We start from the raw sequence: 16,396 nt of genomic DNA on the forward strand, positions 1-16,396 counted from the left end.
TTCCATTTTATAATTCTTCAGGAATCCCAAGAGCACTAGTTGATTTGTCATCTTATCCTTGAAGTCTGGGCAGTGCAGAACTAGGAAAGCCTCCCTACCTAGAGACCAACATAGACCCTATAAAGCTTCCAGGATAGAGCTTCTGAGAATAATGCATGATTCACATCGACAGTTGATACCCAGGAGAAAGAGGAGAGCTTGACTGTTCAGTTTTTCCTTCTGAAATTTACCAGATTAAATCAGAGGACCAAAAGGGTTATGCAAAAGGTATTTCATTCACATAAAAAAATTCCAGCAGAAATGAAAAGTATATCTCTCCAATTGTCTCACTTGGGACTGTTATCAAATAGTTGGGAACATTATCAAAATCTACCACATAATACAACAATAAAATCATATGAATTCAGCGCCCACATGTGCATATAAGATCCCATCTCATTATCAGATTATTAGGAAAATGAAAGTTATAAGATTAAAATCCAAATGAATTCAAATCTAATTCCCAAATCTAAAACCCAAGTCATTCAAGTCTATAACCAAATTTTCTTTCCCTGGGGTTCCAATGGCACAGGAAGTTCAAAATTCATCAATTCCCCCAAATTTCTGTTCTGCTCAGTCCCAGCCAGATGTTTCTTGATGTCTGGGCAGTGTTGTGATTTTTTTCTCAGCAGCAGCAGCCAAGTCTGCCTCAGGCCAGCTATCTCATGCCTCACTACAAAGTCGGAAAAAATTATGTTAGCACTATCTCTACTCATCCGCTAAATGTAGAAAATAAGCCAGTCTCCAGGTCCCTAAGCCAGTTATTTCAGGCCAAGACCATACTTCCACAACCTAGCAGAGCAGACCACCAAAATCAGTGTTTCCAAAGATCTTAGGTACTCTTGGCATCAGTAATGGAGGACAGATGATGAAGAAATTATGGCAACAGCCTTGCCATGATGCTGGTCACATTGAGCCAGTGACCCAAAATCCATAACTGGATTTGTATTCATTTGGGAGATGATGACAGTAAAAGGTTAGTTTTCACTCTATGATTTATTGTGTGGTGGGTATAAATTCTACTATACATTTTTTATTATTCTAGAATACAGTGTATTAACCATAGCTGCTTTCTTGCAAACTTAAAAAAAATTTGCATTAGTGGGAACTATCAGTTACTAGGTCTTATTGAAGAATACTCTTTTTCTCATAGTTTAACCCTTTTGGTTCCTATTTTTCTTTTGAACCTGTGATTCTGACACTCTGCCCCTGAACTGAAGGTGGGATCTATCTAGTGATTTGATATTACACTCTTCAAGGAGCAGATGTTTCTAGACCTGAACTACAGTGGCTGTTTCCACTACTTCTCCTTATGCAATTGCTTTAGCTTTAAAAATCTGCCTCCAAGAATACATGTTTTCTTCACATGTGCTGTGGTTTGAATGTGGTTTGTCCCCTCTCAAACTCCTGCTGAAACTGAATTGCCACTCTGGTGGTATTGGGAGATGAAGCCTGTTAGAGGCGATTAGATGGTTAAGTGGGATTGATGTCTTTCTTGAAGAGTGGGTTCATTCTTACTGAGAGTGCGTAGTTACAAAATGAGGTTGCCCCTCATGTTTTGTCTCTTCTGCATATCCACTTGCCCTTCACTCTTTCTCCATGTTATGATGAAGCATGAGGCCTGGACCAGATACAGCCATTCAACTTGGACTTTCAGGTTCCAGAAACATGAACTAAATAAGCTTCTTTCTTTTATAAATTATCCAGTGTCAGGTATTCTATTATAGCAACAAAAAAGTCTATAAAACAATATGTAATGTAATCAACCAATGCAGAGTGAATTTGAAAACTTATGTGCATGTAGAATTAAATTCTGAATGAACAAACTTTATTATCTCAAGAATCACCCTTTTGAACATAAGTACAAAATGAAATTTGAGGCAGCCAATCCAGTGCATCTAGCTCTATCTAGAAAAGGGATAAGCAAATGGCTTAGACCCATTTTTGTAAATAAAGTTTTACTGGAATTCAGCCATGCTCATTCATTCACATGTGGTCTATGATTGCTTTCATGGTAGAATGGCACAGTTAAATATTTGCAAACATGCCAAATAGTCCACAAGGACTTCACTATTATTATCTGGTCCTTTATAGCAAAAGTTTGTCAGCCTCTGAACTAGAACCTCCCAAGTGCCCTTGCACACAAGAAACTCCTTGTCTTGTCCAAGAGTCCAGTTGGGCTTGGTACAGATCTACCTCTATAAATAGAGCTACTCACTGGTGGGCAAAGCTGCTGTTAGCTGCAGTGACTCACTATGGTCAAAGTGCCATGGTCTAAGACCTACTACTACTGTCACATGGATTGCTATAGCTAGAAGACAACTGCATAGATGAAAAAAAAAAAGTGTCCCTTGTCCTAAAATGATGTCTTTAAAAATCACCAAGATCAGTATCCCCTACACTCACATTCAAGTTCAAGGCCCTAAATTGCTTGCCCTAGACCATCAAAAGACTCACCACATGTTATTTGGTTTCTCACAGCTCCTGGTGAGAACCTTGTTAGGATGCTTAAGCAGGGCCCATGAGCATCCCATATTTGCATTGAGTTTAGAAAAAAAATCAAGAGATGAAGAAGGAGTAAAATCCATGGAGATAAAATATAACCTTCATTTCTGATAAAATTGACATTAATGATTATGACCTATATCTGTTAGTGTGAATGTCCTAAAAATGGATCCAAGACTTAAACAGCTGTGCACCATGAGAGCTCTCACCTAGGCAAAACTGGCTTTTAAACTAAGGTAAGAAGGAAGAGAGTACTAGGTATTTCCATGTGAAGGGTTATAGAGAAAGGAAAGGAGGAAGGAGAGGGCTGGACTTCTGTCTTTGTTCTTTAAAACTCACTATCCTGATTAAGTCCTTTTTCCTTAAGGTGAGGAATGAGAAAGCTCAGAGATAGTACAGGGGCGTTATTCTGGTGGAGTTCGCTCTGTGTGGAGGAAAGCATCAGGAATGAAGAAGAAATAGAAGGCCAGGATATCATTTTGCTTGGCACAAAACTCTTGTGTGATTATTTTCTGTCCCTTGTCATATATTCCCATTTCAAGGAATGAAGTCTTTTTCATGAATAAATGATGAATGTTGTCTTCACAGTTATAAACCATTTATACAAATTTGATCAACATCTTTATTTATAGATGCTTATTCATGAAAAAATAATGAGAAGCTTATGTTAATCTATTTTATTAGATATGAGTATGGACACTCCTGCTTGTTTCCGCAGTCCATACGAGTGGTATGATTTTTCCCAACCTTTCACCTTCAGTCTATGAATATCAGATGCGTCTCCTGTAGGCAGCATATTGTTGGGTCTTGTTTTGTGATCCATTCTACTAGCCTGTGTCTCTTAATTGGTGAGTTTAAGCCATTAACATTTAGGGTTATTATTGAGATATGGTTTGTTCTTCTAGCCATATTTGTTTATTGGTGTTACTAAACCTGATTTGTTATCCTCTTTGACTACTTTCCCCCCTTTACTGTCCTACCTCTCATTGTTGGTTTTCAATGTTATTTTCCATTTCCTCTTCCTGTAATGTTTTGCCAAAGATTTTTTGAAGAGATGGTTTTCTAGCTGCGAATTCTTTTAACTTTTGTTTATCGTGAAAGGTTTTAATTTCATCTTCTATCCTGAAGCTTAATTTCGCCGGATACACGATTCTTGGTTGGAACCCATTTTCTTTCAGTGTTTGAAATATGTTATTCCAGGATCTTCTAGCTTTCAGAGTCTGTGTTGAGAGATCAGCTGTTATCCTGATTGGTTTGCCCCTAAATGTAATCTGCTTTCTTTCTCTTGCAGCTTTTAAAATTCTCTCCTTATTCTGTATGTTGGACATCTTCATTATAATGTGTCTAGGTGTGGATCTCTTATGATTTTGCACATTCGGCGTCCTGTAGGCTTCTAGGATTTGGGATTCTGTCTCATTCTTCAAGTCTGGGAAGTTTTCTCGTATTATTTCACTGAATAGACTGTTTATTCCTTTGGTATGGAGCTCTGTGCCTTCCTGTATCCCAATGACTCTTAAATTTGGTCTTTTGATATTGTCCCATACTTCTTGGATGTTCTGCTCATGGTTTCTTAGCAGACTTGTTGAGCTGTCTATGTTCTTTTCCAGTTGAAATACTTTGTCTTCATTGTCTGATGTTCTCTCTTCTAAGTGATCTACTCTGCTGGTAGTATTCTCAATTGAGTTTTTAAGTTGGTTTATTGTTTCCTGCATTTCTAGGATTTCTATTTGTTTGTTTTTTATTACCTCTATCTCCCTGTGAAATTGATCTTTTACTTCCTGGATTTGTTTGTCAATGTGATCTTTCATTGTCTGATTTTGCTGTCTCATGTCTTCCTTGAGACTCCAGATCATCTGAAGCATATATATCCTGAACTCTTTATCTGACATTCCATCTGTTGCAGCTATTACCTCTTCTAAAGTTGAGTTGACCTGCATTGCTTGTGGTCCTTTCTTTCCTTGTCTTTTCATGCTGCTCACGTTTCTTTCTGCTTGGTGAAACTGTTGTGTTTATGAGATTTTCCCCCTAATTATTTATATTGCTCTTGTATAGTTGAAAAATCTCCCTTGCAGGGCGGGTAGTGGCTGTGCTCCTCCTCTAGTTGGGGTGATCTCTCTACCGCGCTGGCGGGCCGCTAGGCCTGCTCTGCCGGTTGTTCGCAGGTCTGCCCACCCTGCGGGTGTGGGTGGCGGCTCTGCTCTGCCCCCCCTCCAATTGTGGCGATATGACTACCACCCCCTCGGGTCGTTGGGCCTGATCCGGATGCGGGCGGCTGCTCTGCTCTGCCCCTACTCCAATTGGAGTGACGTGTCTACCATGCTGGCAGGCCTCTAGGCCTGTTCCGCTGGTGGGTCTCAGGTCTGCCTGACTCTGGCAGTAGGGGGAGTTGAGGGTCGAGAGTCCTTTGGTCCTTGCGGTCACGCCCACGGAGAGATTTTGAAGTTTCCCGGTTGTTTGCCAGGTGGGCGGGGCTGTTAGCAGAGCCCGGAGGGCATGGCCATGTGCTGGGCCATGCGGGGACCCTTCTAGCTGAGTCAGGCCACTGGGAGCCACCTGAAGAGCGCGGCAGCTGTGTCTGCGTGGCTAAGAACTGGGTGAGTGGTTTGACTGTTCGCAGAGCGAGAGCAGGGCCTCCCGGGAGAGCCGGTATGGCAGGGGCATCTGCCGGTTTGGGCTGCCACTCCACTCTGGGCCGCCACCGCTTTCAGAAGCTGCTGGTGGCTGCGGGATTGAATGACTGCCGGTTCGGGCGGGGCGGGCCAAGTCGCTCCGGGTGTCCGCCGCTTGCAAAAGCGGCTGCTGGCTGCAGGACTTGACTTCTGCACCTGCCGCGGGGCCACCTGTCTAGCCAGGTAGCTGTGGCCGCGTGGTTAGGGACCGGGTGGGTGAGGCGGCTGCTCCCAGAGCGAGAGCTAGGCCTCCCGGGGGAGCCGCTTGCCGGAGCGGCTGATGGCTGCGGGACTAGACCTCTGTGCCCGCGTGGCCATCCAAGATCCACTTCTCTGGGACAAACTGTCACTTCCAATAAACCTACCAGTTCACGGCAGCTCTCCTCTTAAGGGAATTATGCTAGAAGTTCCTCCGTAGGTAGGCTGCCGCTGTTCCGATGGGTCTTTCTTATCCCGTTAAAGTGGAGACGTTGGAATTGCTGCTTCCTCGCCGGCCGCCATGTTGGATCCCCCCTCAAAGTAATTTTTTCTGCTTTGAGTTTTTGAGTTGAAACTTGATTTCATTTTCTAAAATCAGATAATCATAATGTTGGTGAAGGTTGGTGACCTTTTTTTGTAAGGGATCAAATAGTAAATATTTTCAGCTTTTCAGGCCATATGGCCACTGTAGAGAATATTACATTGTTGTTGTTGTTGTTGTTTTTTTTTTTTGTTTTGTGTGTGTATGTGTGTGTGTGAAGAAAGAAGCCATATGCAATAGGTAAATGAATGAGTGTGGCTGTGTACCAGTATTGTTGTATCTTCTTCTATGGAGTTGTTTGAGGAGTCAGTAATATAATGTCCCTAATAAATTGTCTAACACATGATAGACATTCCATGATAGTTTCCTATCCTTCTTTTCTTAGAAGACAGTAGGAATTCTTAAAAGTCTTATAAACACTTTAACCAAATATATATATGGAAACTATATACATACATATATGTCTCTCTCTCTCTCTCTCTCTCTCTCTCTCTCTCTCTCTCTCTATATATATATATATATATATATATATATATATAAACTGCACAACTTAAAGAGAACAATTATCATCAGATCTAAGAGATTTGAGTTATTATTAAAGTTTATTACTTTATTATTATTGCAAGAGGTTCACAAAATTTACCTACCAGCTACTAAAATTAAAATATATGCAGTAAATACAAGTAAATTAATTTGTTTTATTAAGTACATCCTGAATATGAATCAGACTGCTATTTAAGTTTATATTTATGATATAAACTTAGTGCAATATCCAATAATCTTCCCAGAATGAAACATTTCATAAAGTTTACTATAAAAATACTAGCCTTTTGAAACTATTTTTAAACTAAAATTTAATTTATCTTCTTTGTTTCCTAAACAATGATCTTATTTTCTATCAAATTAGTGGAATAAGAATCTACACAAATTTTTTTAGAAAAAATTTTATCAAGCTCTTGGTGTATTTAAATATGCATGTTTATATGTGTGTGTATATATATATTATATATATATATACTTACATACATACATACACATATACGTTATACATATGTATATACACATATATTTCTGCCCATCTGCAAAATAAGTAGTATTATTTTGTCTGTTTAAGCTATTGCAATATATTAATTTTCATGTGTAGCACTTGTCAATCTAAAATAACTGTTCCTTGCATATTTAAAGCACTTGGAAACTTGTAAAATCACAAAGTCAGGGTCCCATCTCCAAAGACTCTGATTTAATAAGTCTGGACTAGGTCCACGCATTCATTTTTAAAAAGCTCCTCAGCCATTGTTCTATATTGACAGTTTTAGTTGCTGGATCTGACTTTCTATACTGAAGAAAGCAGAAAAGTTGCTCATGTGAGATACAGTCCTCTGACACTAGATATTGAATTACTGATTTTTGCAGAATAATCACTAAGTGACTATGAGTGAGTTTAAATAATTTAAATAATAATTACAAAAGAGTGTGAAGTAAAAGCATGAAAATTTGAAGGAAGTTTCTGAGGCAAATGCATCCCAGTTCTTTCCTCTTTCTTCGATATACATTATGACCCATGTCAGCAACAGGGTTTTTGGTAAGCATAGGAACTACAGGAATATTCTATTTGTTCTGAGGGCCTTCTGTGGCTTTGGGGTTCATTTAAACAAACAGGAATATTCTTTTTGGTGGGTGAGGTCTGGGGATTGAACACAGGTATGCTTTACTATTGAGCTACATCCTCAGTCCTTTTTATTTTTTAGCTTGAGACAGAGTCTTACTAAGTTGCTTGGGGCCTTTCTAAATCTCTGAAACTGGCCTCGAACTTGCAACTCTCCTGCTTCAGCTCCTAACTTGCTAGGATTTTGGTGTGCTCCACGATGCCCAGCAATAGATATATTCTTTAAGTGTGGAAACGTCATAATTCCTTTGAGCTTTAATTTCTGAATACATTTTTTTCCTGGCTAACAAGTAGCTTAGAAAACAGGGTAGGCTACCTGACATAGAATGAATACTAATAATTACTGGCATTCAATCATATTATTGCTTTTAATTGCTATTTAATATGTGGATTTTTAAATGATATGAACCTAGGAAATTGGGCTAGATCAGAGGAAAGAAGTTAAGAGAGTATAAAGAACAGTAGCTTATGCCTAGAATGGCTTCTGGTATAATTCAGTTTTCTGGCAGCTGGGCCACTCTTGTTCTGGACAAACTCCAGACAACATCTGCTGGATCTCCTAAGACTTGTCAGCAGGATACCTGAATATTCCACCCCAGGCTGGGGATTTAGCTTCACTTAACACCGTCCAGCTCTGGCTGCCTGCACAGCAATTCGAACTTTCTCCCCACGGATCTTTTGATAACATTTCCTCCATCAAACCTTAGCTCATGATTTTAATGCAAATTTGCCTTTCAATTCTGAGTCACACTTCATTGTTAAGTTTGAGGTTTTTGGAAAAGCAAACTACTCACACTCTGTCCCCATGGCGATATCTAACAGCAATAGATTGTGCTGTCCTTTTGACACAGGCTGGGGAAAATTAGTGTGGTGGCCATTATTTTGCTTTTAAAACTAAGTGCCTGGGGTTGGGGATGTGGCTCAAGCGGTAGCGCCCTCTCCTGGCATGCGGGAGGTGCTGGGTTCCATCCTCAGCACCACATAAAAATAAAATGAAGATGTTGTGTCCAACTTCTCAGAGGAGGACATACAATCAATCAACAAGTACATGAAAAAATGCTCACCATCTCTAGCAGTCAGAGAAATGCAAATCAAAACCACCCTAAGATACCATCTCACTCCAGTAACATTGGCAGCCATTCTGAAGTCAAACAACAAGTGCTGGCGAGGATGTGGGGAAAAGGGTACTCTTGTACATTGCTGGTGGGACTGCAAGTTGGTGCGGCCAATTTGGAAAGCAGTATGGAGATTCCTGGGAAAGCTGGGAATGGAACCACCATTTGACCCAGCTATTGCCCTTCTCGGTCTATTTCCTGAAGACCTTAAAAGAGTGTACTGTAGGAATACTGCTACATCGATGTTCATAGCAGCACAATTCACAATAGCTAGACTATGGAACCAACCTAGATGCCCTTCAATAGATGAATGGATAAAAAATGTGGCATTTATACACAATGGAGTATTACTCAGCACTAAAAAATGACAAAATCATGGCATTTGCAGGGAAATGGATGGCACTAGAGCAGACTATGCTAAGTGAAGCTAGCCAATCCCTAAAAAACAAATGCCAAATGTCTTCTTTGATATAAGGAGAGCAACTAAGAACAGAGCAGGGAGGAAGAGCATGAGAAGAAGATTAACATTAAACAGGGACTGTTATGCTCGAATTCGGGACCCCCAAAGACCACCAGAGACCCAAGATCGATGTAAGCAGCAGCAAAGAGGTGTTTATTGCAAGCTAGCTCGGTTCTCCGCGCACACACACGCAGCAACTGGTGACACTGAGAGGCCCCAAGCCCAGGGTTTGCAGCAGTTTTATACATTCTTTGGAGAGGGCAGGGACTTCACATACATCATAGCAAATCATAACACACAGCGGGAAAATCAAATAACCACTCTAAAACACGATTAGCACATTCACTGGCGGGAAAAAGTGGGGTAGGGGTGATTGGTCAGTACAAAAGGAGTATTCATTTGAACTGATTGGTTTAAGCCAAGAGGGGTGTACATGCTGAACTACATGGTTTCCCAACTTGTTATCAACCACCATAAACTGCCGGAAGGATTATCTGGCATCCCAGGTATTTCCCTGTCTCATGCTGATTGGTGGTTGCTAGGGGTTGCTATGGATCCCCACCTAGCCTAACTGAGTCAGGGACACCTGGCGCAGCAGATCTCTCCTGTTATTTGTAGATAAACAACTTAGCAGGGTGGGAATGTGCCTAGGAGTGCTCTGTGGGTTTTTCCAAAGACAAAGGTAATGTCCCTTCCTTGGACAGGCTTTGCTCTGAGATAGAGGCTAGTTTTTCAGGATGAGAGGTGGAAGGGAAAGGGAGAGAGAAGGGAAATTGCATGGAAATAGAAGGAGACCCTCATTGTTATACAAAATTACATATAGGAGGAAGTGAGGGAAAAGGGAAAAAAAACCAAGGGAGAGAAATGAATTACAGTAGATGGGGTAGAGGGAGAAGATGGGAGGGGAGGGGAGGGGGGATAGTAGAGGATAGGAAAGGCAGCAGTACACATCAGACACTAGTATGGCAGTATGTAAAACAGTGGATGTGTTACTGATATGATTCTGCATCTGTATGCGGGGGAAAAATGGGAGTTCATAACCCACTTGAATCAAATGTGTGAAATATGATATGTCAAGAGCTTTGTAATGTTTTGAACAACTAATAATAATAATAAAAAAAATCAGACTTCTTAATAAGCAATGTACTAAATAAATAATAAGAAAAGATGTTGTGTCCACCGAAAACTGAAAAATAAATATTAAAAAATTTCTCTCTCTCTTAAAACAAAAACAAAACAAACAAACAAACAAAAAACTAAGTGCCTGTGCTAATTTTGTGGCCTTGACCCAGTTGAGGCAGATTAAAGGATTTTTATACAATCCTGCTGATAACACTCCCGGGCACCAGCATGGAATCTGAAGCACACCTATAACACTCTCTTGTGCAGATGGATTCCAGAGCAGTTCCGCAGTTCTGGCAGTTGACAGGAGCCAAAACTATCTCACTGAAGCATTTGAAGACGTGCTGCCATTTCTACATAGAAGACACCATGGTAGTCTAGGACCCAAAATAAAAGGTACAGCATGTTGGTTAAATTCTCCTGGCTCACTCCTTTGAACTCACTTGTTCCTCATCCAATACATAATGTAGAGGACTGAGATAAGTTGGGTTTTACTCTTACTCTGTTGCTAGTGTGTTACCTAGAGCATGTTTATTTTCATCTTTGAACTTCAGTTTTCTCATCTCAAAATGGGAATAACAATGCACCTACCTTACTGGATTAGTAGGAAGATTAAATGAGATATGTTTGTAAAGGAGCACTTTCCACCATGCTGCCCTGTGCAAGATGCTCAGTATGTGGTAATCACATACTGAATGAGAAAGAGCAGCTGTTACTATGTTATATTATCCTTAACAACTGATGTCTTTGTTCTCTTATTCTTGTGGCTGTATGTCTAAAAACAAATCAGGAAATTCTCATCAAAGACAAGTATTTTAGTTTTCTTTATTTTTCTAAATAAAAGCTTTTAAATGCAGAAACAAATAAATGTCCTGTAAAGAGGAAGACTAGGTTACTCTCAAATGTATCAATCTAAAATTTATGAGTATTGTAGAACCAATGGATCCTTTTTTGCTTTGTACAGCATCAGCAAAAGGTTTACTATTACTGTTTTGGTTTTACCCCTACTTTGTATAGAAAGATTACATGCATGGGACATTAAATAATCTTGAATGATCAAGTGAGAAAATTCTTCCATCTCAATTATATCTCATTCCTTCTGATTATGTTAATGAAAACTGTCTCAGTTTTAAACTAATAAGACTGTATCATTTTTGTTTGTACAAAGAGGGCAGCGACCAGACTGCAGGCAACAGAGTATATAGTAGAAATTAAAATAATCCTTTATTACATTCATTTTACATATTTCTGTGTATAATTTTTATTTTGGTAAGTTAAACTGGTTAGCAAAACATCATTTGTTTTTTAAAATATGTCTTTGACTATAAAATTAATCCATGTGAAGAAAAATATTTACTAAATAATAGTATAATTGATACATGTATATATAGAGAGTGGGAAGGTGGCACTTTAATAGCTTTAAATTAGGAAGACTAGACTAGATGATCTGCTATTTTTCTTTAGACTTCAGGAGTTCTGAATGGCAAAATGAGGATCTGACTCACTCCTTCAGGGCTTAGAGGAGTTGATCTGCAGGGATGACTCAAAGAGCCACTTTGGCATGATTACCCTCCCTTTACCTGCCTTATCCCTATGGGCTACAAAGAGAAGAAAAGGAATCAGAAAAGGAAACAAGACTGACAGGGGACTAGGGAGAATATTTATTCTCAGATTATATGGACAAGGCATATTTTTTATTTAGAGATACTCCAGTGCAAATGAAAGACATCTGTAGCCTGAACACAAGTCCCATGCCATTGTAACCTAGCAACCAAAATAACTTAGTGTCAAAGCTATCTGCTTATTCACAAACTAGCCATTTTTTCCTACCTGATTAAGTAGCTATGCTCCACTATCCACAGGGGATATTTTCTACTTGTGTATTCTATCTATCTATCTATCTATCTATCTATCTATCTATCTATCTATCTATCTATCTAAATATCTATTTTCATCATCCTCATCATCTAGCTTTTCCTTTGCAATCCTATACTTTTCTCAGATGTTTTTCTATTGCCCCATTAATATGTGCTCAGAGAAAAATGAAATTAATTATTTCACTGAATTTAATAAAACATTTGAGGGGCAAAAGATCTGCCAAATGTAAAAAGCGTTAATGCAAAAGTGCTAACTATCTTAGTTTGATAAAAATTATTCATAGGTAATCTATAACCATGTAGTGTTGTATAAATACTGAAAGTCTTTATATCTAAACTGGAAGTCATTTCTTTGTTCTTTTTAAGTGTTGAATACTAACAATGTCCATTTAATGAACAAGTCTATTATTCCTATTTCATTCTTACTGAAGAGTAAGAATGAATTTCTCTTAAAAATAATTTTTCTCTTATTTATTTTATTTTGCATTACTGACCTTGAAAAAAAATTTTTCTGCCAGGGCTAAAATTTGACGTGTATTTACTGAGGTGTACATATTGCCTAGTTTATAGGAGTGAAAAACAGGTCATTATAGACAGAGGTATCTCGGGGATGAGCTATTTTTTCCCAGGCATTTTTTTTTGGGCAGGCAAGATAAGACCTAGAAAGTTAAATGAACTTGGCTAAGGTTACTCCCTTACTGGTTGCCCATAGCTAGAGGTGGAGCCTGACCCGTGGCTTCCCTGGTGTGGTTCACCTATCAAGGTACACGGAGCTAGAAACCATTTGTTTTAATCTTCTGTGAAGTATGAGTCTTCACATCCTTCACTGATGTTTCATAAAAAGATATTTATTTCAAATTAATACTATAAAGTACTCATTAACCGTTTACTTGACTTAAAACAAAACAAAACAAAACAAAACAACCCCTCCCCCAAAAAAAAACACTTCACAGTCAATTCTCCAAAAGCTTGGGAATCCTAATTTATCACTAGATGTAAACATGCACCATCTGCTAATCACTTCCATCACGGAGATCAAAGCTGACATTAAAGACTTCTCTAGAGGTGACTTTCTTTCATTTCCTTTTTCAGGCATTTGAACTTCAGGAAATTGCACCTCAAGCCCTCATTTGCCAGGGATCCATCGTCTTCTTTTCAAAGCAACATCTTTCCTTTTATATTTGTTCTTTTGATAAACAGTCCTGCAACATTTATTGCTGAAGGGAAGACAGAAAACAAAACAAACAAACAAACAAATAAAAAACCACTATCATCTAGGCATATAATTTCTCCTACAGAGAAAAATTTTGAGACATATCAAGAAGGGTTTACTATGATGCATTGTTTTGCATGTAGACATGAACACGATTTTTCAAGATAATTTATGTCTGCAGTTGGTTGGATGAGTGCACCCTTATATACATATCATGTATATGTTATGGATATGATATTATGTTATATGTCACTTAATAATTCAGTCAGTGACCCGTATATGACCATGATTCATAAGATTATCATGGAGCTGAAAACTTCTTATCATCTCCTAACTCTGCAGTCAGTGTAACATCACAGCGCAAAGCTGCTCATGTGCTTGTGGTGATGCTGGTGAGAACAAACCTACTGCCCTGCCAGTCATATAAAAATATAACACATAGAATTATGTACAGTACCTAATGCTTGGCAATGACAATAAAGAGCTTATTTATGTATTTACTCTACTGTGCTTTTTTTAAAAAAAATATTTATTTATTTTTTTTAGTTTTCAGTGGACACAACATCTTTGTTTGTATGTGGTGCTGAGGATCGAACCCAGGCAGCACGCATGCCAGGCGAGCGCGCTACCGCTTGAGCCAAATCCCCAGCCCTCTACTATGCTTTTTATTATTATTTTTGAGTGCACTTCTTGTACTTATAAAAAGTTTTTACAGCAGCCTTCTCACATATCTCATTTTACCACATCTCTTGATTGCATCTAGGGGCTGTGTGGAGAGCCTGCTCTTAATGTGTCATCGAAGTTTGTGTAAGACATTCTCTGATGTTCGTAGTGATGAAATCACACAATGATACATTTCTTACAATATATCCCCATCATTAAACTATGCATGGTTATATAAAATTTATGTATCTGTACATACACAAATATAAAATATAGTCATATATACATAAATATCACACTGAAGAATGTCTCTAAATCATACTCCTGGACCATACTTGTCAGTATTCCTGGAGCCAATGATATAGGCTGTAGAACATGGTTGTGAACATGGTAATAACTCTGATTATTTCACAACATACACATGCATCAAAAATTATTTTGTACCCCATAAATATGTACAGACAGTAATTTGTCAATTAAAATTAAAATAGTAATAAAAATAGGCAATCCTCTAAGCAAGGATTTTAGTAGTATCATTCATATAAGCTGCACAAGTTAATTCTTCTGCTGTAAATGATGTGAGAATCAAATTACCATCTCAGTTTCTGACAGTTTTTCTTTTCCTTTGAGTAAGAAAAATTCTGAGTGACAGAAAAAGAGGCATAAAAACTCAGAAGTTTTTGAATCCAAAATTAATTCAAGGCTGGTTTCTGTATTAAAGAACAAAACAATAGATATCTCCTCCTCAAAACACACACACAAAACCTGGGTACAGAATTGGAAAAAAAAAAAAAGACAACCTTCGTTTAAAAAATAATTGACTCCATGTGTGCAGCGCTCCTGAGAATGAAAAAGAAAAAAAATATATATATATATATGCTGAGAAATCAAAACCCTTTGGTCAATACCCCCCAAATATGAATGCCCTGCCTTGTAGTACCCAGCTTTGATGTGGTCCATAGAAATGCATCAGTCGGATCATATATTTGACAGCTACAAAAGCTTTAAGGTGAAACAAATTCTCTTCTCCGAATATCCTGAAATTATGTGCAACATTTGGTGGGAATGTGCACTAGAGAACATTTTTTTCAAATGTGAAGTTGGCTCACGGAATCTATTAGGTTCTCAAAGGGACTTGTGGCATAGCCAAGGTTAAGAACCACTGTAAGGAGTAATGCACTGAAAGTGGAATCTGAAGCATCCAGCAGCAGTTGGGGAGAGATTCCAAGAGAGCTTCCCTTCCCTAATAAAAAGGGTACATACTGTCTGATTTCATTTATATACAATTCTGGAAAATGCAAGCTAAACTGTGGTGCAGAAAACAGATTACTGTTTGCTTGGGGACTGAGAGCAAAAGGCAATGGAAGGAGGGATTGTTATATGTTTTGAAACCTTTTTACTTTTAGAATCTTAAACTTAAATTCGGGTGCAGTGGTGCACGCCTATAACCCCAGAGGTGTGGTAGGCTGAGGCAGGAAGATCAGGAGTTCAAAGCCAGCCTCAGCAAAAAGCAAGGTGATAAGCAACTCAGTGAGACCCTGTCTCTAAATAGCATACAAAATAGGTGGGGATGTGGCTCAGTGGTTCAGTGCCCCTGAGTTCAATCCCTGGTACCCCTTCCCACCAAAAAAATTTCTTAAACTTTATACAGAATGAATTCCCATTTGAGGAAGACAAATCATCCTTGATTCCTAGGGATCCCATCTCCTGGGCATAGGTGGGGGGTGGGGGTAGGGGCGGAGAAAAAGCTGGTCTGACCTTTGAATGTTCCTTTTAGTTGTAGTTATCTTTCAGCATAATAGACTTTTCTTTTTTTCTTCTTCTTCTTTTTTTTATTGGTTGTTCAAAACATTACAAAGCTCATGACATATCATCTTTCATACATTTGATTCAAGTGGGTTATGAACTCCCATTTTTACCCCAAATACAAATTGCAGAATCACATTGGTTACACATTCATATTTTTACATAATGCCATATTAGTGACTGTTGTTTTCTTACCAACAGTTTTAGTCATTCTTTCTCAAAGCTACGTTAAAGCTATGTTCTGCTTCTGGGGCAACTTGTTTTGGGGTAACCTTATTTTTTTCACTCATTAAGTATGTTGCAAACTAACCTTTTTCTCATACAAAGTCAACTATTAATGTCACATCCAGTTGTCCACAGAGCTATTTCCAATTACCAGTGAGAACCATGAAAATGAACATTTTAGTGAAGTTAAAATAATAAAAATGATGGCAATGATTTTCACTGATTGCATTTGGATTATGAACCAGTGCTTTAAAAATAATATCTACATCAATAGTCACAAAATTCTACAACACATATTCTCAAATTCTCAGATAAAAAAATGAATGTGTAGTAAAATTTGAGCAAATAGTCCAAAATTACATGGTTATCAAGCAGGAAGGAGGGAATTTGGAACAAGTAGATCTGACTCCACAGGAAAAGTACTTATTTTGCTCATTTCACTGATTCTTCAAATAATATCCAATACTCGACACTCTGGTTAATTACAGATTGGTTTCCCACCAAGTTACATCTGAA

The 16,396-nt window shown here is 38.4% G+C and overlaps 1 long non-coding RNA gene across 1 annotated transcript; it reads left to right on the forward strand.

The window, feature by feature from the left end:
• Positions 1-10,325: 10,325 nt before the first annotated feature.
• On the forward strand, positions 10,326-13,682 carry LOC144365292 (uncharacterized). The gene is made up of 2 exons (XR_013423600.1): positions 10,326-10,492; positions 13,066-13,682. It is a non-coding gene; the product is annotated as an uncharacterized LOC144365292 (long non-coding RNA).
• The last annotated feature ends 2,714 nt before the right edge of the window (positions 13,683-16,396 follow it).

The sequence above is a fragment of the Ictidomys tridecemlineatus genome, chromosome 7 (genome assembly GCF_052094955.1).
Source record: "Ictidomys tridecemlineatus isolate mIctTri1 chromosome 7, mIctTri1.hap1, whole genome shotgun sequence".
Classification (NCBI taxonomy): domain Eukaryota; kingdom Metazoa; phylum Chordata; class Mammalia; order Rodentia; family Sciuridae; genus Ictidomys; species Ictidomys tridecemlineatus.